The following is a 25,169-nucleotide window of genomic DNA, read 5'->3' as shown; positions in this document are numbered from 1 at the left end:
GAGGGTGCTAGGTGAGCCATCAGTAGCAATCAGAATTTTTAAAACCCAATTTAATTTTGGTGGCTTAATTATTCCTGAGTTCTGGCGATTTTGACAACCTGCTGAAATATGTCAAAGTCAAGTGACAGAGCTGGAGACAAGACCAAGTCTGGGACTTCTAACTAGAAAATGATGGGACTGTGAGGACAGAGGACATGCCCTGAAAGAATAAAGAAACAGAAGTGGAACTCCAGACTGATTCCTAACGAAGGCATTTTAGACTGGAGGTATAAACAGACTCATTCTCTCCTGAATTCACCATTGTTTCAAATGTTAATTAAGATATTCCATTAGCAAAGAGGGGAAAAGCCGAAAGCAAGCTATGGAAATTCAAGGCCTTCTCAAGCAGTGGGGCTTTGTAAATGCTGAAGAAGCACTTAAAGCTCTACAGTGTCTCTTAAGTATTTGCGTGGGGTACCTTTCTGCTAACCAAGAAAAAAGATTTCCTTGCCAGTGACCAAATAGGAGACAGAGGCTAACTCATCAGCTTGCTAACTGCTGCACAGCACTGGGCAAAACGACCCACTAAATTAGAAGCACTCAAGAATTTCATCAGTAAACGAAATGCTAAGTAAGGATTAATGACCTATTTTTTTTTTTTTTTCCTGACTTGGAGCAGCAAAGCAGTCTGACCCCATTCTAAATAAAATTGTCATTAGTGTAGTTTGAACTCAGTGAACCTTGCCAGGTTTAAAAGCATGTGGAATATTGAAAATACACACCCTCTTTTATTTAATCACATTTAAATTTTTTTTGGTTTTTCTTATGAAAGTATGTAGATCCTTTGTGGAAAGTTTGGAAAATGCAACTACAGGCAAAGAATACAAATGGTATAGAAGCCCAAGACATAGTAATAATCTCAGCCGAGGCAGTGTTTATAGTCGTAATGCAGTATACATCGTTACGAAGTTAGAAAAACTTTAAATTGCCTAAGACATTTATATCTAAATAAATAGATTTTTTTTAGCAACAAAGTTGCTTTCTAATTGTGGGGAGGGGCTCAGCTTAAAAAGAAAACATTTTTATTAAAATAACATTCTCTTACCGTTTGTAGAAAAATATATTCATAAATATTTATAAATATATATATTTTACTAAAAATGAAGTATATTTTATACTTCTAAAAGTTATACTCCTGCTTTCAGAGTTTGCATTCTCAGTTGTTTATTCGTGCAATGTTCTCTGAGATTTTTTTTTTTTAACCTATTTTAGTTTCTGTGGATTTTGGTTAATCTAATCCATTACTAAAATGCAAGATTTTTTCTAATTTCCTTATTCCTTCCACTACTACTCAAATCACATCCCATCTGTTAGCGAAACTACTACAGTGATTATTTAATCTGATCAGTGTGGATAATGAGTGAAAGATTAGAGACCTATTACTCTTAAACCTGATATATTGCCATTTGATAAAATATCAGCTTTTGATGAAAATACAATCCCAACTAGCAATCAAGCATGGAAGGTCATTAAAACCAGTTTTAAGTGAACATTTTCCCTTTCTTTTTTGTCTTTGTACCTGGCAGAGGCAAGTAAAAAAAATACTTTTTTATTATATTATAGGAATAGACACAAAATTTCACTAGGACCTTTTACTAGACTTACTGAGGGGAGAATGCAGTCAGTACAGAGAAAGAGAGAGAGAGAGAGCGCGCGCGACATGCCATTTGGAGGCCAGTGACAAACCAGTAACACTATCTTGGTAGCCTTATCAGTTTTGCAGGGTAGCTTCAAAACTGAATGATTACACTTTTTGGAGGAGCATGCTTTACCTACCGCAGGCACAGATCTGGGTGCCCGCATGCTCCTGGGGCTCACAGGGCCCTCACACCCAGCTTAGCTCAGGCTCCAGCTGTGCTTCTACCTCTGGGATCTCTTTCTACCCTGAGAACACTCTGACACCAAATATGTGGGTTTTTTTCCACACCAACAGCCAATTCTTTGACTCTCTGGATGCAACCTGGGTGTCCAATGACTTAATTCAATTCTGACACTAACTACCCCGTGGTAGCGTCAGATCCCTCAGGTTAAAGGGTTCAGTCCCACGGACCCCTCTACTTCAGACACCGATCGCGAGTCCAGGTCTCCTGTAGTTCTGACTGACCAGCTGTAATATAAGGTTGGAGATTGCCATGCCCCGCTCCTCAGGTTTGATAATTTGGTAGAATGCTCACAAAACTCAGAAAAACAGTTCACTCGCTATGACTGGTTTATTATAAAGGACACAACTGAAGAAGAGCCAAATAGAAGAGGTGCATAGAGCAAGCGATAGGGGAGGGAGGCAGAGCATCCACGTCCCCTCTGGGCCGCCATCTTCTCAGGGCCTAGATGTGGTCACCAACCAGGAAGCTCATTGAAGCTTGTTGTTAAGGATTTTTTTTGGAGGTTCCCTCATGTAGGCATTATTAATTAAATCACTGGCCATTGGTGACTGACTCAATCTCCAGCCCCTCTCCCCTCCCTGGAGGCTGAGGGTTGGGCTGAAAGTTCCAACCCTCTAATCGTGCCTGGGTCTTTCTGGTGGCCAGTCCCCATCCTGAAGCTATCTAGAGGACAACAAAGAGTCACCCCATGAGCATAAACTCAGGTATAGTTGAAAGGGAATTATTTTGAATCATTAAAGATGGTTCTTCTTCAGGGCCCCCTTGGTGGCTCGAGTTCTTGGAAGAGGCCACAAGTTTGGGGAAGTGGGCAGCAAGCCAAGGTCCCTGAACTCTGTGCCAGGTCAATCTACAGGGTGGTTCTTGCTCAGAGGAACTGTCTGGAATGTAAGCTGGTTGGCCCATTTCACAAGAGTAGGGATTGCTGTCTGAGTTTTCACTGACGTATTCCAAGGCATACTCAAATCCTGTTTGCCGAATGAATGGCTGTCCTCACTCACAAAAGATCAATTATAAAAACTAAAATTCTAATGTTAAAAATTATTAATATGTTTATCATATTACAAAGAAGAATGTATTCATTATGAAAAATTAGGAAATAGAGATAACTGAAAAGAAGATTTTTAAAAATTCATACCAATAGCCCCACTATGCAGCTAAAACTAACAGTGAACTTTTAATATACATGTGTATTACAGTAACTCTTTTTCTATGTGTATAGATTTTTTTTAAAAAATAAAAAATATGTTATACTGTGTTGCTGTGCTATAAAGTGATTGTTTTACTCGAAACTATATTATTTCTAGCTTATCATGTGAAAATAACATTTACAGTCTTCATAATTATTTAAGGATAAAGATTTTATTTTTGGCATATACCAAAATGTATATAATTGATTCCTTTTTGTTATATTTTTATAGTGATGAAAACATTGTAATAAACATCCTTACAGGAAAAAAAAATTTCATAGGTTAGTTACTTCCTTAAATTCATTTTAAAAATCGAAATTAATAAATCCATGAGAATACATACTTTCGAGGCTTTTGAAAATATGGGCCAATCATGTCTCAGAAAGATTGTGTCAATTTATAGTCCTGCTAGCAGTGTGATGGTGAATAAATCCTCAGGCACCAGATACAATCTCTCTTCTTGTCAAATCAATTAGCTAAAAATGGTATTATAAACAACATAAAATTAATATTAACGTGACGTCCCATCATTGTCTTTGATTAATGTATCATCTTTGCTTTTCGGACAAACTAGATTGAAATCTGGATGCCCTCTCTAGACAGGCCAGGGTCATGCTATTTCTTTAGATTCTTCTTCTTTGATATTCGATATTCTCTAATACCTTCTCAGTCTCCACATACTTCTCCTGATACGTTATCACACCAATAGCTATACCTTTATGCTATATTAAGTAAAACATCAATCGCTTTTAGATCTAGTGCTTCCAGTTTTTTTTTATCTGGGAAATTTTCTACCTTCCAAGGGGACATTTACAAATTAATGATTTTATTTGTTATGTTAAATTATAAAGTTAAATGTCAGTTCTAACTTTCAGTGGGTAGCCTTTTTCTCTGAGTTTCAAGTTTCTGAGAGAAATTATTGCTAAATGATCTGTAGCACAAGAAGAGTGTGGGTGCATGGGTTACTGAAGCCCTGGCAGGAAATGAAAGAGACATTCATGCAACAGAACCAGAACACAGAACATCAGAACTAGAAAGACCCTAGATTTTCTCAGCTCAAACAGCTTTCACATCGAGCAGAGTTAACAAAAGGCTCAGGGAGACATAGCACCAAAGTTCATGACAATATTTGTTTGCAGAGTCGATGCTTATTTAGGTTAAGATACAGTAAACACCACAGTATTTAGGAAAATATCAAGAGAATATATATTATTTTTAAAGCTGTGTTCCTCAAATTATAGGCAACAATTACCTGAAATGGACCACAGGAGGTGCTCGTTACAAATCCAGACACTTGTCCCCACACTAGGGTTGATTAAGAACCTGTGACTGTGAAATCCAAGAATCAGTGTTACTAACAAGCTGTAGAGCTGACTCTGGCAAAATGAAATTTGAGAGCTAATGCTTCGGCCAAAGGAAAATCATCGTTGGTGAAAAAGTACTTCACTTTCTTAAACGTTGCTGTGTCCAGTTGAAAGACACTCTCGACTTCCTGAAGAAGTAAAAATCTCTAAAAGCACAGAAAGAGAACCGGAAGTCAAAGACGAATAATCATAGTCACATGACTGACTTCCTGCTTTCGTCCAACTTACGCAAAAGAGAATTTTTGTTTGTCCTGCGTATTTCTTTGCTTTGAACTAGACTGAAGCAGTGGCTGTGAGAAGTAAACAGAACTGCCTGTAAATTTATGGTCCATAGACCACCTGAAACAGATGTGTATCAAAGAACGTACTCAACAATGACAATGATAAGATGGATAGAAATGTCCAAGTTTGGAAAAATCAATTCTTGGCCAGAAAATGAGGAAAAAGGAACTCTTGCAGTTGGCTGGTCATTGGCGTATGCACTATGGAGAGTAATTAGAAAAATTGAAAACGTGATCCTTGTGCCTTGGAAATCTTATGACAAGGTACACTTCTAAATAAACTTCATAAAATCCACAAGTAACCCTAACAGTAGCTAATGCCGAGTAGGGCAAAGTTGTGGAGCTTCACCTGTACCTCTCTTTTAACAGATACGACAACCCAAAAGACAGATGGGTTTCAGCACAGGTGATTTCCTGCAAGATTGAGTAGCTTGCTAAAGTCACATGGCTCACATATGGTGGGTCGGGATCTAACCCAGGGAGGCTGACTCCAGCGTCCTTACTCTGAACCCCTACTCTAGGTTGCCTCCAATAGTATCATGATTGATACTGAATTGTGTCCCTCCCAAAACCCATATGTTGAAGTCCCAACCTCAGTACACCTCACAATGTATTTAGAGATTAGGTTTTTAAAGAGATAATTAAGATTAAATAATGTCAGATGGGTAGATCCTGATCCAATATGACTGGTGTTCTTATAAGAAAAAGAGACACCAGGAATGCATGTGCGCAGGGAGAAGTCCACATGGGAACAAAGAGAGAAGGCAGCCATCTGAAAGCCAAGGAGAAAGACTTTGGAAGAAACCAAACTGCCTACACTTTGATCTTGAACTTCCAGCCTCTACAACTGTGAGAAAATAAATTCCTATTATTAAGCCATCTAGTTACGATATTTTGTTTTGGTAGCCTTTGCAAATGAATACAGATACTTGCAAAGATATGTGTAGTCACTCTATTAGTGACTATTAGAAACAAATTCGATAATCAATTATTAGAAACAAATTCAATAACCATTTATTTATAAGAGGAGTAAATAAAACATTACTATGATGGAACCCTGTAAGGGATTTAAACAGAATGAGCTTGATCTTTACGCTTTGGTATTGATAGATCTCGAAAACCATGTTAAGTGAAAAAATGGTGAAGAATGATATGCAAAGTACAAAACCATTTATGTGAATTTAAAATGAAAATGCAATTGCTGTGTAAGTTGATACACACTTCCGATGTGGTTTTCCCATACCATGTGGCATTGCTCCCGGAGATAAGTAGGAAATGAGCCTGGGCATGGGGGACAAATGGAAGTTTGAGTTTATCTGGCATAGTAAAAGTAAGTTTAAAAGTTCTTTAAATATAAATGAAATGTTAATATTTGTCATTCTGGAAAATGGATATGTGCGCATTCGTTAATTACTCTTTCAACTTCCGTATATTTTTTATTTCTCAAAATCAAGGTAGTCTTAGTAATAGAAAAGGAGTTTCGTAGTTGATATTAGGTCAGTGTATTCCAGAAACTCCTTAGGAGACATTCAACTGACTGTTTTGGTTTGGTTTTGTTTTCAGCATAGTACAAGTGATTTAAACAAATTCATAAAATATCGTCCCGGGAGATAGAACTTTAGAAATATTCTGGCCACCAGAGATTTTTTTATTCTGTTATTTTACGGTATTGTTTGTATTCATATATCTAAAATCAGCCTTGTTTGAGAACTGCTTTTGTCTAACACAAATTTCAAAAGGCAGGGAACTTTTGTCATGCGATCATGTTGCTAATTAAGTTGAAAATCAAGAAAGGCTGTGATGAGGCAGAACATCTATTTTTTTCATGAGCTATTCCACGATTTAGGCGCAGTGTAACAACTGTATTAAGTAGAAGATTTTTCTTCACATCAAGGGTTTTCACTCCCACTCATCCAACAAGTAGGAGAAACACGACAAACTGGAAGTCACCTTTTCAATAGTGCCACTTATGTGCAATACCTATTTTTCTTAAATGGAAAAAAAGAAAGTTCTCACAGCTAAATATGGCTGGGATTGTGACTTCTAAGCTCTTCTAATAAGAGAGACTGTGTCTTCACTTGGAGCTCAGTGGAAAGTATGTGGGCCTAGGAATGAGATAGAAGTTTCCTCAAATTCCCCTGCCAGAACTTGCTGACAAGATGACCTGGGGCAAATTACCTCATCACTTTGCACCTCAACGTTTGGATCTAAAATGTAGAAATAGCTATCATTACAATTCGGATCAAAGCCATATAAGGTGGTGATTAAGAGTAAGAATCCTTGAGCAGACTCCTGCCTTTGAAGTGTGACTGACAACTTCTCGACCAGGTAATGTTGGGACATCACTCACATCTCTGTCCTTGACTTTGCCCAGTCTATAGGAAGAGAACTATGACAGTACCCACATCATAGGTTGTTGGAGAAACCAATGGGTATATATATGTGTGTGTGTGTGTATATGTGTGTGTGTGTATATGTGTGTGTGTGTATATATATACACACATACGTATGTGTGTATATATATACACACACACATATACACACACACATATATATATAATATACACACACACACACACATATATATCTCACAGAATCGTACCTAGTACATTCTTAGCCTTCACTATGTGTTTCTTACCACAATTATTATACCATAGTTGTAGGATTAGAAATAAGATGAAAAATGTGTGGCACTTAATAGGGTTTTATAAACAACTGCTATATTCCAGCTCCAATAAGGAGTATTTGGCAATTTGTTTAAAAAAAGATAGAGAGTAAAGTTGGCTGTACAATTAATACGAATAGTCATGAATCAAAAAAGTTTTGATGAATGCTTTTTCCCAGACCTTAAGCTATGTCCTCATCTTTCGATCAGGGTTCTCCAATTGTGTGGCATAATTCTTTATGCCTCCAAAGCTACCTTTAAGATATGGAAATGTCATCATTCTCTGTAAAAAAAAAAAAAAAAAAAAAAAAAAGAGATTCGAAATCTCCAAAGAGAATATAATAATCCAATGTTCAACCCTTCTGGGGATTAGGATTGAGGTGTTAGAAGCTGCTGACGCTGATGAGTCTGTCTGAGAAGCAGTCATTTACAATACCCCCGTGGCCTGGCAGAGTTAATGCTGCTTTCAGCAGCCCCTAATTATCTCCGGGAAGTAGTCTGAGCAGACTTACAGAGAACACACAAAGAGGTGAGGGCACTAATTACCCCCAAAGGGCATTTTGGCTCCTTATTGGTGTGGCTGAAATATATGTCAGTCCTTCTCTGGCCTTCGTCACTGCGCCCTGCTGATCCAAAATTCTATTCCCCAGATTTAAATCCATGGATCAATGGGAGATTAAAATAAATCCAGATAGAAACACAGTCAGCAATTGCAAGTTCAAGTGAAAATGAATTTATCCTTCTTCACTCTAGCCAGTTGTGCATTCAGTCTGCTCGCAACTTAAAACTGACATGGTTGAAATCTTAAAGCCCAACTATTATTACACAGTGAGAAGAGCCAAGTGATTGAAACATAGGCACTGTGGCCAGACTGTCTGCATTTGAGCTACTACGTTTGAGTCCCCGGCCACGTGTCCACGGACAATTTACATAACTCCTCGATTCTTCGGTTTACTTGTCATCGATACAATACCTTGATCGCGGGATTGTCATGAATTAAGACAAATAGAGCACTTAGAACATTGCCTGGCATGCACTAAATTCTTTGTGTGCCTTAGCTTTTGTAACTGCTATGTAAATGTACATAAACATACATAAAACATAAACCACGGCCTTTTGTTGCCGATCCCCTTGCTTGTCCCATGTGTTGCATACTCTTTATTTTTTTAATGGACAGCAAAGTGTATTTTTCCAAGTTGAAACTATTAGTGAGTCATAAACTATCCCAAGGATAATGAGAATTTGATAATTGAGCTGCACATCCTTTAGACTTGTGCTGTTTAATATGGTAGCTACCAGTTATGCATGACCACTGAGTGCTTGAAATGTGGCTAGTCTGGCTTAAATGATAACATCTTGGATATAGTATGTTAAATATATTGATAAAATTAATTTCACCTGTAATTTTTTTTTTTATGTAGCTACCAGAAAATTTAAGATGATATGTATGGCTTACATAATATTTCTATCAGATAACTGCTTTAGATCCAGAGCAGGGAGACTGTGGGAGGGGCCCAAAGGAACAAATTCCCACCCAGGACCAGGAAGTCCTGTGCACAAAATCCACATACCTCCATCCCTAGAACCCTGCTCCCTCTTACTGCCTGGATGGGCAAGTCTACAATCTTCAGGTGGCTTTTTCCTCAACTGTAAAGTACAGGCGATTATAACAGTACATATCTCCTACTGTGTACTTGAGCATCGACTAAATATATACGACGCCCTTAGAGTGGTACTTGAGACATAATAACTAAACCATTAATTTTAGCTATGATGCTATTACTGTGGAGCCGATATAAGGAGGATGGGAAAAAGGATGACGGTAGGGAGAAAAGGAAGGCTGTTTCACAGGTAAAGTAACTGTGACTAAGATATGAGTTGCCATGTGACCAATTAGTAACTGAACCCCAAGCCAGGGGTAGAACTCAGGGGTGGTGACTCTTATCCTAGTGATCTTCCTACTATACCATTATGCCCCACCTCCAGCCACACTACCACATCCTACCTTCTTGTCTCTTTTCCCGCTTCGGACACTGGAATGGGTAAACTGAGGAATCTCTGTGCTTAAAAACTGTTCACTGAAAGCTCCAGCACCTTTCTGCAGAGGCTTGCTTCTGTAAGAACAAGAACCGTCCCATCTACTGGTCCTGATTCTCAGTGTGAATCCCATATTGAAACCAACAAAGACCACAAGGCAAGATGCCCTACCGTTCCAGAGATCCAGCCACACAAGGCCTGTGCTCTCCTGGCTCATGCTCAAACCCTCTGACGAGCTCCCTCCATGGGTCTTTGCCTTTGTCTGTCCTCTTCCTAACGCTCATCCCCGAGCCAGATTCAGGAATCACTCCTTAGCTTCCCTCACTCTTCATTCAAATGTCACCTTTTCAGGAACCCGTGTTTAAACTTGCTGCCTTTCGCCCCTTTCCTATGTTTTCTTTCTCCATAGTATTATCTATTAATATATAAATGTCAACAAGTGGTTTTATTATCTGTCTTCTTTTCCCAGAATGTGAGTCCCATGAGACTTGTTGAATGAACAGAGAATTGATGGGTAAATGTTGAAAACATTCTGTCCTTCGAATGCTTACTCCTGGAGGGAGAATTATAGCCTAGTGAGTTTGAATCCTGGCTTAGTCGCTGACGAGCAATGGGACCACAAGGAAGCCAATTCATCTCTCTGACCCTCACTTCTCTCATCTCTAAACAAAGAGTGACAACACTCACCTTGGAAGGTGAATTATGTAGAGCAAATGACGTATTTTACGTAAAGCATGCCAGGCACAAAATCTACTGGTAAATTGTAAATAGTCATTTTCACCTCAACATTATAGGATAAATCTATTGGAAGGGAACATTTATTCTGCAAGGCATAATCTCCAACTCCCCAGGAGTAAGCATGAGTAACCGATGTTATGCTAGCACAGAACAAATTCAGAAAATCATATCATCCTGGGTTCCGACATGTTCGTATTAAAAAAAAAAAAATAGATGGAGTAGATTGATTCATAAGACACTTGAGGTCTCTTTCCATTTTAAGGTTTGTCAAGATTTCATCCCTTAGGATCTAAGATTTAAGACTGTCCCAGACAGATGAGCTAATGATACTGCTAGCTCACAGTGTAGAAATTTATTGAAAAGTAATCTTTTCCATTTTTTTCCCCAGACTCTTACAAATTAAAAAGAAATCTTCCTAGATTTCTAATTTCCAGTCCATCATGTAAGGAGCTTATCCTGTCCTCGCAAGAAAAAGGGTGAACTAAAAATCAACAACTCTACTTCTATCTATCAGAGAATTGAAGTCACGGGACAAACCACCACTCCCAAGGTTAGAGAGACAAACAAATACAGAGAATCACAACTCAATAAAGCAGAAAGCCAAGAGCAGAAACTGCCACTGAACTTGGTACCAGGCGGAAAACAACTGAAAGAACTCCATGGCTCAGTCTTTATTTAAGAAGAAGTCTCTAGGGAAACCCAAAGACAACAGGAGACAAAAACGAGGGCATTAGGAGGAATTCTAGCTTAGGACACCTACAGCTTGAGCAGACAGTAAACAGAGCCCAACTCCTAGCCAGATAAACATAAAACTTCACACGAAAGACCTACTGACCTCAGTTCTTTTTGTCCAGCACAAAATGTCCAGCTGATAACAACAACAAAAATTGCAAGGTGTATTGAAAGAAAAAAACACAGTGTGAAGAGAGAGAAAGAATCAGAACCAAACTCAGACATGGCAAAGATGTGGCGACTCTCAGGCCAGGAATTTGAAACGACTGTGATATTCAAATGGAAAAAGTGGACAACGTGCAAGAATAGATGAATAATGTAAGCAGAGAGATGAAAATGCTAAGAAAGAATCGAGAGGAAATGCCAGAAATCAAAAACGTCGTGGCAGAAATGAAGAATGCCGGAATGAGCTCATCGACAGACTGGACGTGGTCAGACTGGTGTTGGTGAGAATGAAGAAAAATGAAGATTCCTTAAAGAAACTGCACTTATTATAAAAGAAATAAATGCTGAACTCCAACTTGGAAATTGGTAGAAGAGCGTACCTGAGAAAAGATGTCTGGCATTAGATCAACTTATCGAACACAAGATATCTGTTGGGATTATTGCTCATTGAATTCCAGGGACTTTCACATTTTACTCAAGTTTTGTGGAGTAAGCATTGTCAAACTGCAATATTTATGACAAACATTTCATGACAAATATATCATGCTTGCTATCTGATGAAATCACATTTGTTGGCTAATTAAATAATTTTAAGAGAATGCATTTGTTGGAACGTTTTCATTTATATGTCATCGCCTTTATTTATTTAGAGTAAAGCACCTGCCTTCATCATCCCCACTTAAATTTATTGTGCATATATTAGTGCTTCTAAGAAAGCTACACCCGATCAGCTTTTGTGATGTGCAGTCCCTGGGCTTCAGAACTTATAATTAAATCCTGAATTTAATCTTTCAGGATTTATTTTTAAACCACCAGCATGATCTTTCTTTCCACTCTTTATATGAGTCTTTTGTTGTTAATACACTCGCTACTGAATTTCCTTGTTTTAAACCCATCTTGGAGAAATTATTTTGTGAGACTGGCCTCACAGGAAAGACAGTGGTTACTGTGAAAACTCTAAAATGAATATTTACAGTTTGAGTTGAAGTTATAGGACTCTCTTAACAGAGTCCCAAAGAAAAAGATTCATAGACAAGTTTATTATCTTGAAAGCCCAAAATATAATGTTTAGGGAGCTGGTAAATATACCTCTTAGTCAGGTCCTACAAGCTGCCTGGAATAAAGAATACTTGGACTGTTGTGTTATTCAATTATTTGCAATAACCAGTTATTATTATTATTGTTTGAATGCAATACAAATACTTATTGATCATATGTTAGTTTTTTTTCCAATGCGGACCTTCTTATGATTTTTCTCCCAGTCCCCAAGAAATGATAGAATTCTGAAATTGTATGAAATTTTACTGAATTTTTATGTGCGTTTAAAGAATTTATTGGTAGGGTGTATTTGCTAACTATTATATTTTATAGTCCAGCACTGCAATGATCTCTGCATCATTTTTAAAACTAAAATGAGTAGTTAAGTATTTTACTAGAACACTTCACTAAGCGAGGTGGTTTATATGGAATATTCAATACCTCCTCACTTGAAACCTCCATAAAGGCCTCTACATGCTAGGCCCACCACATTCCTTCCATCCCTGTAAAAAATGTCCCTTTGGGACTCTCCATAATTTCCTGAACATTCAGGATCTGAGTTTTTTCCTCTGAATCTTCTCCAACACAGATCTGGTGCTTTGAACAAAGTAGGGACTGAAAGCCCACCTCGGCCTCTAGAAAACTCTAGAGGGGGACTTAACAGGTGGCTGGGTAATGCCATTCCCATAGTGGCATTTGGGCAGAGACAGGCAGAACCACTGCTTTTATTGAAAAAACACCAACTCTCTCATAGCATTTATTCACCTGGTGAAGAACCATAAATTGCCAATTAAACTCTAAACCTCTGTATGCAGCTAGGCATTTCCGAGCCATCACTGTGGGAGGAATCAAAGATGTGGGAGAGGGAATCAATTCCAGTGTGAGAAATGGCCAGCACCAAGCAAGTCTTTGCTGATCACACAGACATCCACTAGCATGGCAAGGAGCGCTCACGGAGGACGTGCTACACACAAAGCATGATGCTTCCTCCTTCCGGAGCTTACCAGACCGTGCTTGAGACAGTCAAGTAATCAACTCATTGCACAACAAAATAAATGGATTTAGTGTTAATAGACGTGTATTTGACTACTGTAAGAAAGCAAAGCAGCTTCTTCATGTGCATGCTCATTCATGCATTCATCAATTCAACGTCAGTTACCTGCCTATTAAGCTGCCCGCTGTGTGCTAGATTCTATGGGCACAGAGCTCTCATTCCAGTGGGGATAGATACAGAGACCAGTTACAGCGAATTCAGAGTGGGCAGGAGTTCAGAGAAGGTTCACATAATCACAGTGGTGAATGTTGACTGCCTGTTCCCCACGTAGCAGACCTTCCTCTAAGTCCTTCATGTGCACTAGCTCATTTATTAAAGTTTCTTATATTGTATCATTATTCCCATTCAAGAGTAGGGGACAGATATTTTTCTGAAGAAACTAAGGATGTTAGCACAAGAAATAATAGCTGACATCTTTTGAGTGTTTTTTATATGCTAAGGATGATTCCTAGAGCTTTATATATTCCAGAATATTTACTAAAAATGCTATTATTACCCCCATTTTTATACACAGAAAGCTGAGGCCCAGAGAGGTCAAATAACTTAACTGAACATTTTTTACATTAAATGGCAGAGGTAGGATTTGAGTTCAGATTGTCAACGATTTTAACCTCTACCTCTTACTCCTCTGCTATGAATTAAGACATTTGAGCTGGGTCTTGAGGAAAGCATTTGCCTCATGGAAAAAAAGCAGGTGTCTCAAGTGGGAGGAGGGTGTACTAGTTTCCTGGGCTATCATGCATATCACATGACCACTAACTCAGTGGCTTAAAGAAGAGAAATGTATTCTTTCACAGTTCTAGAGTCTAGAAGTCTAAACTTGAGGTTTTGATAGGGTTGGTTCCTTCCTGAGGCTCTGAGGAAGACTTTTCATTGTCTCTCTCCTGACTTCTGATGGCCACTGGCAATCCTTGGCATTCCTTGACTTGTAGATGGATTATTCCATCCACATCTTTAATCTTCCACCCTGGAGTGAATTTCTCCTTCTGTTTGCATTTTCTGTCTCTTGTAGGACACCCACCAACGGATTGAGGGCCCACCCTAATCCAGGAAAATCCCAAGATCCTTATCTTAATTACATCTCCAATGATCCTCATCCTAAAGAAAATGGTATTCTGAGGTTCTGGGTGGAAATATCTTCTATGATCACAATTCAGAGGCTAATGCCATAAAGGGCATATGGCATGCGGCCATAAAATGCATGACAGTTGGAGGAGGTGAGACATATCCACCACCCTGCCAGGAGGTTGTCCTGTGGTCAGGTAGAGATGAGAATGGAGAGGTGTTGATTCCAGACGAAGAAGAATCTTGCCATGTCCTGTAGGCAACAGGGCACTAGAGAATAAATTTCAGTAGGAAGTGATGTGATCTGACTCCACTGGGGGTTTGTGACTCTAGAAATAAAAAGGAAGGTGGACTAGAGTGAAAGGAAACTGATGACAGGAATGGCAGTGGTCACTGGCAGTGTCTTGAACGAGGGCCACTGGCTTGGGGGGTCATTCTGCTGGAGAGAAGTAGGCGAGCCCCGTGGGTGGGTTATCCTTTGAGCTGAGAATTTACTCCCGTATTTGCTTATAACTCAATCTATTTTCCTCAGACTCATCAACCTATTCTAACTCAAGCTAGAAAATTAACCTCTTTTGCCTCTAAAATAAGGAACAAATGCTTAACCAGTGATTAAAATGATATCTACTTGACTCTGATAGCTCAAATGTTGAATAAAGGTATTAACGTCAAATAAGCTAAACTGTTAATATCCATTGATGTAAACTATGGGATGAGTTGATGACTTCTGAGTCACTACCTTGTGTGAACTATTCCAAATACAGTTGTATGTCTCCTGATCAGTAGCTTATGTGAACGCATGCTGAACAAGAGCCTCATTCTATGACTGTATTACTCCATCTCTCATTACCAGCATACACGCCCAGCATTTGCCAGATAAATATTGAAACTTCCATTTACATCCAGATTGTTACATTCGAATGCTTACAATTTCACGTTGTCGAAAAACAGCAACATTATAAAAGGGAAAGGAATATGATATTAATATCTATTCACTTTTAGAAAAATGTACAGCATTTCATAGCCATAATCATCACAAGTTCTCTTGTTGAGAATCAAATTTCAAGTTAAGAAGAGTAAATCTGTTCACTTGGAGATTTTTGGAGACCAGAGTTAAGGTGTTTTAAATTATTTTTAAGAACTGATTTTAAAATTTTATTTCTAAGAAACATTCTTTCTTATTAGAAAAATTTTAATATTTCTTGCTCATTTGCCACAAAAAATTGCCGATTTTTATTACATTATTTGTTCTTCATTCGGCTGTCTTAATAATGTGAGAACACTTATGGAAAATCTTCATAATTGCTTCATAGTTGGGCTGTTCTATTTTAAAAAGTTTCCACATGGTCCAGTACTGTGTCAGAAGAAAAAATATATAGAGCTGTCACATTCTCATGATAAATTCTACATTTGACAAATATATATATGTGTATGTCTATTTATTTTTTCCCCCTTGAAACTTCTTTAACTTGTCTCTTTTAATTATAATATTCTTTTAGTTTTAATTCTCGATAGTTTCATGTTAGCTTCTTTAATCAGGTTTCATTTTAGATGCAGATTAATAATACATTTTTCATGAGGCATCCATAAGATACTTAAAAAATCCCTCAACTTTGCTTTTTGATAGTGATGTTAAAAAATAGTGGTTAATTTACAACAGATGTTTCTCTTTTTTAGGGGAAAATTCAAAATGTCCATGGATTGATGGCTGTATCAGAAAATTATAAAGAAAAGGAAAAAATGGTAGCTCAAATTTCAAGACGGTGTTACCTTTGCAGTGGGACTGAGGAGGCGTTCCAGGTGATTCCTCTCTTAATTAGATAAGGGATATACAGGCTATGTGTTTTATTCTTAATCTTTAGACACTTCACATATTTTAGAAATATGTATTTTTATGTATTCAACATTTAGTAAAGTTTTTTTGTTTTGTTTTGTTTTGTTTTTTTTACAAAAATAAAGAACCAGCATGTACCCGGTAGAAAAATGTTCTAGGCCTTTACAAGAAAGCCGTATAAATGGCCACCTGGTTAAACAACTGATTTGACAGTTGAGTAAATACGACTTTTAAATATCTTCCTCTACTTCTCAATTCATTTAAAACTTAACTGTGCCAAGAAAAAATAAAAATAAAAAAACAGCAGGCTTTCAAATTGAACACATTTCACTTCTTTGCAATCTCAATCTGAAATGGCAAAGCTAAACGAACCCAGAATATACAAATTCATAAAGTATACAACATATGAGAAACTGAGAGAAATATGGTTCAGGTTTTGGTTTGCAGAGTTTTGTTTTTTTCTAATCTGTTGTTCTTAGTTGTTGTTGTTGTTGTTTTTAACACCTACAGCACCTGGTATTCCTAGTGGTCTCCCATCCAAGTATTAACCAGGCCTGACCCTGCTTAGCTTCCAAGATAGGACAGGATTGGGCACATTCAGGTTGGCATGGCCGTAGATAATTAGTTGTTTTTGACAAGAATGATCTTTCCTAATATATAGTCCCTAGAACACTAGCACTGACGGTGGATTAGCCATTACGTACATACAAAAGGGTTCTGTGGTCAAATAATTGTGGGAAATGCTTATCTAAACAAAGTTAAACAGTTTTCTTTACCAGAGGACATCTCAGATTCTTAGTCTGCTAATGCAGGTCTTATACGACTGGGGCTGGAGAAGATGTTGGTTAGCGTATAGAATTCTTACATTTACTTTCATAGACTATTTTTCTGGACTGGTGTCTCACAAAACATAGTTTGTGATATATTGCCCTAGAGGATGAAGAGTCACTTTTACATGACCACCAGTATTAATTTGATTGTCTTGGCAATGACTAAAAACTGCCATTTTCTGTATATTAATTGCTGTTAATAAAGATTGGTTATTTTTTTCCAGTTCTAACTAAACAAAAGTTACCATCTCAAAGGTGTAGTTTTTTTTTTTTTTTTTTTTTTTTTAAGCCCAGTTTCCTGGTACCCTGATACATAAGGGTTTCACCAGATTCTTCACAATCACCTACTTGGTCTGAAACTCAAATTGCCAGTTGAATCTGGATGAAAATGGAGACTTCCTAGTACCCAGGAGAGTCTTCTAAAGGTTTTAATGTCAAACGTCTAATTTATTACCAAACGAAACCTTCTACTGAGATCCTGTTCTTCACAGGTCATCCACTCTGAAAATATGTGAAAAGATCTTCACTCTATTCACCTCATGATTTTCCATGAATAGATATCTCTTTCTCTCTAAGGTCTCCAAGACCAAAATTCGACATGGTAGTCTTTTCTCATTTTTGTTGGAGACTAAAAGCAATCACGATTTGATTACTGTTGTGAATCTGATGATATTGGCGATGATAAAACTGTTACCGCTTAAAACCTCTGGTGTCTAGTGTAAGGGAACTGCTCCTTCTTGTCATTTCAAATCGAAATTTCTTCGCTAACCACTAGCGATCACTGCTCAACTCATGAATTATAACCAACATATTTCCATGAAAGTGTGGTAACGGAGAAACACGAATTTGATATAACATACCTCGTAATCCCATGGCTCCTGTCCAGTATGGATAAACATGGTTATACACAGACAGCATGTGCTCATAGGGAACAGACTTCAAGAATTTCAAACATAAGGCTTATGAAGAGGTATCATTTATCTCCTAAGTGCCTCTAATAACCAGAATTTTCGCTCTAATTATCAACTAGGGACTAGATTTGAATAATACTAATAAGACCTAATGGAGTCCCTTTAATTTAGTCTTTATAGAGATAATAAACTGAGATCACTTAAGTATATTCTGTGAAATGAGAGCAACATATCTTTTAATTAGCAGTCAATTTAAGCATGGATATGTGTGTATATATTTATATATTTATACATATGCATATATAAACACAATTCTCCATATATAGTATGTATGTGTGTGTATGCGTAAAAAAAAAGTGTATTTAGAAAGAGACAGGGATTTTGTCAATTGTGTTTAATTTCTTTTCACTACTAAATTGGAGGAAATTTTTAGCCGCATGTGATTGATGAAATTTATTATTTCTGTATCTTTGTTTGTTTGTTCGTTTGTCCAAGTTTGTTTGGCTACTTCTCTCCTCTTATATCCAGCTCTTTGCCTCTTCATATGTAAAGATCATCATTATATTATCTCATTGGCATTGGCAGTACAGACCATCTATATGTGATCTCAAGAGGTCAATCCATATATAAAACTGTGATATTTCTCAGGCACAAAGCTGAAGAAGACACGCCCTTGGCCCATATAAACTAAGCCAGCTGCTCAGCAGCTGCACCTCCATGAGCTTTTTGTTGTTCCTCACGCTTCATTTCAAAGGCGGCGACGCTCAACATCCTTTGCAGCACTTAATGGAGTAAATTACGAGCTATAGTTGCATTTGCATTTTTGGGAACGCATCTCCTGTTGTACTAGCTATTAAGAATTATTCATCTCTGACTCTATAAATCCTCAAGCTTCTTCAGAATTCACTGAGAATATTCCATTTTGAGTAGATTCCCCGTGCATTTGAGCATCCTCTCCATGGGCGGGAGCCTAGAATTTTACTGTAATATCATCTGAAGCCCAGTAGGGTAGGGTAGACATACAGGAGTGGGTTTTGTGGTTGGCACTCCCATGATCTCCCGATGTAAATCTACAATGGAATGAAGTAGAGAAGAGTTTTCTCCAGAAACCTTGCCTTCGAGGCTCAGAGAGACACTCCGACTGGAGAGAGTCTTACAAGAATGGGTAATAGCTAATGCGCTCCCCTTTCTTATTAGACTCCACCTCCTTTGGGGTGACCTTTGAGGAAATGTATAATATGTCATTTATAAAACAGTTTCAAAAGAGGAAATAAAAATAAAAATAGACACAATGCATTTCTTGCCCTTCCTGGCAGTCGATATATGTCCCTTGACAGCCATCATATGACATAATATTTTCAAGGACAAACATTGAGTTGGGAAAACAGAAAGCGGAAATCGGGTGGAGCTTTCCTTCTGCTCTTCGCCCCACTGCAAAATAACGGTAACAGTCCTGAATGCCTCTGTGTGTTTGGTCCTGGGCGTCATGGTTTCCATGTGCTTAAAACAGGGCCTGACACAGGCACGGGTTCATGAGGAAGCTTCTGTTGTTATTTTATTGATGATGATACTGAAGAAAATGAGGCCCAGAGGGATAAAATAAATTGTCAACGGTGGAGCCAGGAGTGGAGACCAGATCCGGGTATCTAACCACTCAGTTCTGTGGATTCCTTCATTGCCTTTTTCATTTCTCTGTGGAGAGGGCAGAGGCGGGGAGAGAGCCAAGACAAACGCGGGGAGCTGTCTGACATGTTGACACAGTCTGGGGAAAACACCATCAATCCTCACAGAACATGACCAAAGCACTAAGGAGGGAGCGTTTCGACCAGAACGAACTGAGTCCTCGCTTTCCCTAGTTGTCCTGAGCACCGAACTTCCTGAAATACTAGACCTACCACTTCGCTCACACTCTATGAATATTTGATTCCTAGCATGATGAGGTCTCCTTATACTAAATTAATCGTGTGACTTTCATTCTTTACATAAATGAAATTATCCCATTAGTATTAACATTGCCAGCCAATGGAATAACTTGGATATAATCACTTAAGTTTTTATTTTCATATTTTTCTCATAAACACAGGTATTTCAGAGGAAATCATACATCTCAAGTATCATGCTATCTCACTCCTTGATTCTCTTTCTCACTCTTATTCGTCTTTCATCTCCCTTGTTTAATCTTAATGCACATGTTGTGATTAATGCCATTTTTCTGTTCAAAGGCTTTCAAAGATTCACCATCACCTACAGCATTAAATTCAAACTCATCATCCTGGTGTAGCTGATTTGTCTCTTCAGTCTGAAGTAAGTGTCTGTCCGCTCCACGGGTGGATTGAAGTCTCAACCTTTAGGAATGAAGAAAAGTTCTTGCAGGTTTTTCATGGCTGCTTTTCCAGCTTCTATCAGCAAGGTCTCTAAAAATCACAAAAGTGAAGTTTGAAGTCAAGCATTCTCTTAATAGCGGTTTTTCTGTAGCTTCTGGTCTGCTTTCTGGGAAGCATGTGTTCTCTTCTCTTGGTCTGGAGCTCTGATTACTTGTCATTTTATAATGTCTCAGGCTGAAGTAAACCCTCGTTTACTCAGCTTACATGCCACGAGGGGCAAGGCTAAAGAGGGTTGGGAATGAGAGTCAGAATAGCCAAGCTGTAGCCAGATCGTGGCCTCTAGAGCCTCCCAAACTTTAACTTTCCTGAGAATCGCCTGGGAATCTGGTTCAAATGCAAATTGGGCTTCAGTTACTCTAGGCTGAGGTTGAGATTCTGCACATTTGATGAGCTTCTAGGTGATGGCCGTGGTAAAGGACTAAGAGGCATGGCGTAGTTCAAAAATCACAGCTCCCTCCCCACCCCCAACCCACAACCTAAGTGAGAAACAAATATTATTGTATTTTTGTTCCTATGGACAAGATGTTACTTCTTTCTGTAAACTAAATTCTCTTTAATGTGCTACAGCCTTGGACTAGTCTGTGTTTAAGGCATAATCACCGTATGTTTTGTGAAGGAAGGAGGGGCCTGCACTCGGTCCTGTTGGGTTCGAGGCTTTCCATTGAGGCCACCACTCTCCTCTGGGTGACACTCTTCATTCTAAGTGGCCTATAAATGTAGGGTCCTTTTTTTTTTTTAGCTTTACTGAAGTATAATCGACAAATAAAATTAAAAGATATTTGAAGTGTAAATGTGATGGCTTGATAATATATATACATTGTGAAAGGAATTAATTAACACCAACCAGGGGTTGTCGACACACCTTGAGTCAGAGAGGTTCTTAGAAAAGTATAGATACCTCTGTTTTAAAACCAGGGGAAAGGGGGTAACATACAACGAGAACAAAGAGGATAAAACAGAAAAGGATCTGAAATTTTTTCGTTTTCAAGCTAACGGGTTGGGCTTCCACAGTTTCGCAGATGCTAGCAGACGACATGAGACTCCTAGGCCAGAGATGAAGGTCGTTATCACTCGCAGCATATAGTCAGCATGAGCCTCGCATTCACATTGGTTCCCCTTGTCTCCCAAAGTTTGCAGAGGCAATGAGACGGGCTCAGCTCTATGCCGTGCATGCCGTGGGTCTGTATCACAGCTGACGATCCCCAAGATTAGGAAACCCCTAATTTTGCAAAGGGATTTACAAACACACCCACCCAACCTTCGCTCCAGAGGGAGATAATTAGTTCTAGTTTCCAAGGCTGTTTACTAGACAAATATCCTTGATAAGATAGTCTAGAAAAAACACTCACCAATATGTAAACGCTTTGGAGCATCGCCCCCTACGCAGGTAGATATAAAAAGGTGAAAGAAAGAGACAGATGGATTAGGGAAAAGAAATGGAAACAAGATTTGATATAGGACATCTCTTTAAATTCTCACATCACTGACTTTATTAGCAACTATCTTCTTAGCTCATGTCAACTGTCTTAGGAATGTGTTACCCTTTATCTGAAATATTAGCGTGTTTTATACTTGTTGGCAAAGTTCTTGGGAGCTTTTTATTCAAGGAGGTTTCAAGGAAAAGAGGGAGGTTATAGGAGGGATTTCCACAGTGCTGGTTCCATTACTACGGCAGTAAATAAAAACATTAAAGTCTTTAGCTTATCATTGCTCTCACTAATCGGCAGCTGAAAATTCAGTGCTCATCATTTAAGAAGCATTCCCTTAGCAATAAAAACCTCTTTGCTGCAGCTTCTCTTAATGAGAACACACAATACCCTCCCCCATGAGAGATCGTGGGGTGAGCAGGAAGAGAAGACATGCATCCTCAGTGAGTCCCCAAAACTGGCACCAAAATGAAACGGACAAGCACAAGCCCATCTGCCCTCCCTCTGCCCTTCGCCCACCGGATGGATTACTTTATTCTCGGTGATGTCTGATGATGCTCTTCTTAACACTATAAGACTTCCCTACATGTTTCAAATATATAAAGGGATCTAAAAATCCTCTAAGCTATAGATCAAGAGTTATTCTTTTCCACTTTCTCCTTCTTCAGGACAGGTGGTTTCTGAGTTGGAACACAGACACGGTGGAGGTTAGGTGGACAAGGATATGAGCAGAGGCTATCGAATCAATTTCGTATTACGGTCCCAGAGACAAGAAGGTGAGGGCTTGACAGATTCAAGTGGTAAGTCCTTGAGTGTTCTTAAAGCTGCCAATCACGAACTAAACTTGGTAAGAATCATCTGGAGAGCTTTGGAGAATGAAAGGGAACGGATAGTATATTGTTTCAAAAAACAACTGTAACAAGAAAGAGGTGGAATTATAGTTGATGGAAGACACGGTTGGAATAAGCTCCCTTAGAGCTGTGATTTTTCATCTCGATGTACAGGCTTTGTGTTATTTTTCAAGTCTCTGCCAACAGCCAGCAGCTAGTTAACCACTTGATTTGAAATGCATATTTGTGCGTTTGTTGGGAGAGTAAGGAGGAAATTTTGATCCGTTGAAGAAAAAAGTAATTTAAATTGTGCTGTTTGCAATGAGTTTAAAATGGTATCAGGATTCCTTCAATATGTATCAGCTTCAAAAAAGCGAAGACATTCACAAACTGAAAAGTAGCTAATAATAATGAGCTCTGTGAGCTGGAACTCTAGTCGTGCTTTTTGTCATATAGAAAAGCTCGTTTTACTCAAACATATGGGATTAATCAAACACAGTGATTCAAAATTTAAAATCTACACAAATTAACTAATCTTTAACGTCAGTCTTAATTATTAGAAAGTTATTAAGACTGAAAAAATTTAGCCCATACTGTCCCTCTCTGATTACACCCCTACCCAGGGGTACAATTGCTGAGTTATGTGGCATGTTCCTCAGAGCTAACGTATTGACATCCTCCACTCAAACACCATCATTCCCAAATCTCATCTTTCTTTACTGAAAAATCACATTCCCTGTATTAGTTTCCTGTTGCCACTGTAACAAATCACCACTAACTTAGCGACCTGAAATGACACAAATTTATTCTCTGACAAATCTGACAGTTTGGAAATCTGAAATCTGTTTCCCTGGGGGTGAAGTTGAGGTGTCAGCGGGGCTGGTTCTGGCTTCGGACTCTGAGGGGAGAATCCATTTCTATGACTCTATGATATCCCGCCCCCCCCCAGCTTGTGGCCGTCCTCTGTTTGTGGCCCCTTCCTTCATTTTCAAAGCAGATCCCTCCAATCTCTGCTTTTATCATCACGTCACCCTCTGATAAGAAACATTGTGATTACATCAAGCCCACTTGGATAATACAGGATACCCTCCTTCATCTATTTAAATTAATCACATCTACAGGGTCCCCTTTGCCATATAAGGGTCCAGGGACTAGCATATGGCCATATTTGGGGGCCATTATTCAACTTACCACACGCCCATTCTTTTATTTATTTATTTTCAAATTACTGCTTGAGTCCTAAGCCAGATCATTATCTTAATACTTCCAATACCTCATCACGACCTCCTAACGGGCCTGCTGCTCAGAGGTGAGGCCAAGGTGGCATCCGAAAGCATACATCTCCCATAGGACTCAATTTGTGGAGGTGACAAAAGCTGCCAGAGGATGTTTGTCTTCCAATTTTGTACCGAGTTACTAACTTTACATTTGCTGTGCATGGGATGTGTGAAAGAGTTCTCAAGTTTTGCTTATGTATTTATCCATTTCTAGGCTAATATCAACAACACCAGACAGGAAGAGAGGGCTCAGATGTACCCTAAATGACTTTGGGTACCGCTTACCTTGATGGTGTCAATATACTTGTTCCATTCGTGCCCCTCTGTTATCAATCCCACACTGCAATGCCAATTCCACCCTTTTAAATTACAGGACGCCAAACTATATATTCTAAAAAATAATAACAGTAAAGAGCAAAAGAAGTCAATGGCTTCTGATTGCCTACAGTCATGAGTCTCAAATTTCTTCAAATTGAAAAGTAACTGGGAGTTGTGTTTTTTTCAGGTATGTAATAAATGAAACCAGAAGGTCTTTGGCCCCAGATAGGCCTGGGGTTAAATTCTGATGGTCCACTTAGTAGCTATGCATTCTTAGGCGGAACACATGCCCTCTCTGAGCCTTTGTCCCCTAATCCACAATATTTAATGAGAAAATATAATGAGCTATTACAGGTAAAGTATTTAGCACAGCCCCTGGCACTTAGTAGAGCCTCAAAAATCTTAACTCTCTTCCTCTCCTTTAGTGAAGTACTGTGCTTTTTACAGAAAACTACAACATGTTAATTATTCAGCTAGATGAATAATTATAGCACGCTATGTAAAGACGTAATACAAAATATAAACTATAGAAACAAGTTCTCAAGAAAGAAAAAGCTATTATACTAAACCAAATGAGCTAATTCTTCATTTTGGAGTAAATAGCCCTTTGCTATCTTTCATCTGATAATATTGATAAACTTCCACTAGTATATGAGCGCCAGTAGTGGCTGCCAAACATTTAAAGAAAATACATTAGATTAAAAAGTTGCAAAAAAAATTTTTTAAATGCAGGGAAAATCTCTACTCATTAATAAGGTTTTAAAAATATTTTAAAAGTTTGACATTATTTGATTTTAACCTCAGAACACTTCAGTACCAACACAAGAATAAAATTATTCCAAAGGAGTATAGTGTGAAGAAACTATCAGATAAAACCCAAATTGCTGATCCTGACCTTCAAAATGCCCTCACTTTGGTACTACTTGTTTTTTTCAAAGTGTTCTCTCTGGAAACTCTCTGGATGAGTCCGATTAGTCTGAAGGCCCCTGGCAAATTGCCTTTCTGCCGGTTTCTTCCTCTTTCCACATCAAGGTGACAAACTCAAATGCTACACAGCTTTAGGCTATGAGGAAATACAGACCCAGTATGACCAGGTCTTAAAATTTTTCT

General features: G+C 38.4%; 1 pseudogene; it reads right to left on the bottom strand.

Annotated features, from left to right (window-relative positions):
- Window positions 1-16,583: 16,583 nt before the first annotated feature.
- LOC118609208 lies at window positions 16,584-16,701 on the bottom strand (annotated as a pseudogene).
- Between the last annotated feature and the right edge of the window lie 8,468 nt (window positions 16,702-25,169).

The sequence above is a fragment of the Rousettus aegyptiacus genome, unplaced genomic scaffold (genome assembly GCF_014176215.1).
Source record: "Rousettus aegyptiacus isolate mRouAeg1 unplaced genomic scaffold, mRouAeg1.p scaffold_m13_p_10, whole genome shotgun sequence".
Taxonomy (NCBI): Eukaryota; Metazoa; Chordata; class Mammalia; order Chiroptera; family Pteropodidae; genus Rousettus; species Rousettus aegyptiacus.
Note: the sequence above shows the minus strand (reverse complement) of the source record. Positions and strands in the feature narration are given on the sequence as shown.